Genomic DNA, 2,357 nt, shown 5'->3' with positions numbered 1-2,357 from the left:
TTCATATTCTGATATTACATTGCATTTAATTAGAATTCTGTAGTGATTAATTTATTGTAACGATATTTATATTTCCTTATTATCCCACTTTAATATAAATATATTCCATATTTGAAGTCATTGCTTAATAAAGTATAGGAGTATATAAAACTATATGAAAATTAGGTACAAGTCATTTCATATGAAATTTTGTCTTCTATATGCTTGCATCGATTCTAAGCTAGAAAACCTTTCCAGACGTATATGTGGATTCACACCTTCAAAAGTATTGTTAGTCTCATCATTTGTATATCATACAAGGGATAATTACTTACTTTCCTGAAGATTGAGCATATCTGAACTAAAGTACAGAATTGTTTCTCTGTCACCCCAGAGAGGTAACATGGTTATCTTGTTTGTAGAGATCTAATCTCATTAAGCGATGAAGTAAAGAATCTTTTGAAGCTTAAACTTTAACAAATGGTCCCTTTGTATATTTTTTAGATATCCTGCCTGTGAGCTGTATTGGAGCATAGTATTTATATATAATTGATGTTACATTTCATAAAAATATATTTCATATCTGAGTACATTACTTTAATACAGTTTGAGTGCATGAAATCATATACAGTTGTATGCAAAAGTTTAGGCACCTCTGACAATTTCCATGATTTACAGTTATAAATAATTGGCTGTTTGGATCAGTAATTTCATTTTGATCTATCAAATAAATGAAGGACACAGTAAAAATTCAGTAGTGAAATTAGGTTTATTGGATTAACAGAAAATGTGCAATATGCATCAAAACAAAATTAGACAGGTGCATACATTTGTGCACCCTTGTTATTTTGTTGCTTTGAATACCTGTAACTACCTAGCACTGATTAATTGGAAGAAAAAATTGGTTTGGTGAGCCCATTAAGCCTTAAACTTCATAGACAGGTGTATCCAATCATGAGAAAAGGTTTTCAGGTGGCCAATTGCAAGTTGTTCTCTATGACACTCCTCTGAAGAGTGGCAACATGGGGGCCACAAAACAACTCTCAAATTACCTAAAAACAAAGATTGTTCAACATCATGGTTTAGAGGAAGGCTACAAAAAGCTATTGCATAGATTTAAGATGTCAGTGTCCACTGTGAGGAACATAGTCAGCATGGTGAGGATATGGAAGGCACAGTTCTTGTTAAGGCCAGAAGTGGCAGGCCAAGTAAAATATAGGATAGGCAAAGGATGATAAGAACGGTCAAAAACAGCCCACAGACCACCTCCAAAGACCTGTACTACTGGGAATATTGTTGAGGGTCTCATGGATTCCACTCAATATCAGCAGATACTTGAGAATAATGTTGAGGAATCAGTCACAAACTTCAGTTGAAGTTACCCCCAGGCCGGGGCTGGATATTTCAAGAAGACGATGACCAAAAACACTGCTGGTTCAAATGGGTGGGGCCATTTCATGGGCGTGACTTTTGCAAAGGGGTGTGGCTTTTAAAAATGGGTGTGGCTTGTCGAAAGGGGCGTGGTTTTTAAAAAGGGGCGTGTTTTTTCAAAGGGGCGTGGTTTTCTAAAAGGGGCAGGGTCTTGTGCACCCCCATCCTAAAAATTCACCAGCCGCCACTGGCTGTTATGTGCTAATGTTAATAATATATATTGTGTAGCTGTTATGTGCTAGTGTTAATAATATATATTGTGTAGCTGTTATGTGCTAGTGTTAATAATATATATTGTGTAGCTATTATTTACTAGTGTTAATAATATATATTGTGTAACTGTTATGTACTAGTGTTAATAATATATATTGTGTAGCTGTTATGTGTTAGTGTTAATAATATACATTGTGTAACTGTTATATGCTAGTGTTAATAATATATATTGTGTAACTGTTATGTGCTAGTGTTAATAATATATATTGTGTAGCTGTTATGTGCTAGTGTTAATAATATATATTGTGTAACTGTTTTGTGCTAGTGTTAATAATATATATTGTGTAACTGTTATGTGCTAGTGTTAATAATATATATTGTGTAGCTGTTATGTGCTAGTGTTAATACTATATAGTGTGTAGTTGTGATGTGCTAGTGTTAATAATATATATTGTGTAGCTGTTATGTGCTAGTGTTAATAATATATATTGTGTAGCTGTTATGTACTAGTGTTAATAATATATATTGTGTAGCTGTTATGTGCTAGTGTTAATAATATATATTGTGTAATTGTTATGTGCTAGTGTTAATAATATATATTGTATAGCTGTTATGTGCTAGTGTTAATAATATATATTGTGTAACTGTTATGTGTCAGTGTTAATAATATATATTGTGTAGCTGTTATGTGCTAGTGTTAATAATATATATTGTGTAACTGTTATGTGCTAGTG

Source organism: Bombina bombina, chromosome 5 (assembly GCF_027579735.1).
Source record: "Bombina bombina isolate aBomBom1 chromosome 5, aBomBom1.pri, whole genome shotgun sequence".
Lineage (NCBI taxonomy): Eukaryota > Metazoa > Chordata > Amphibia > Anura > Bombinatoridae > Bombina > Bombina bombina.
The sequence above is the reverse complement of the archived record's forward strand: the minus strand, read 5'-3'. Positions refer to the sequence as shown.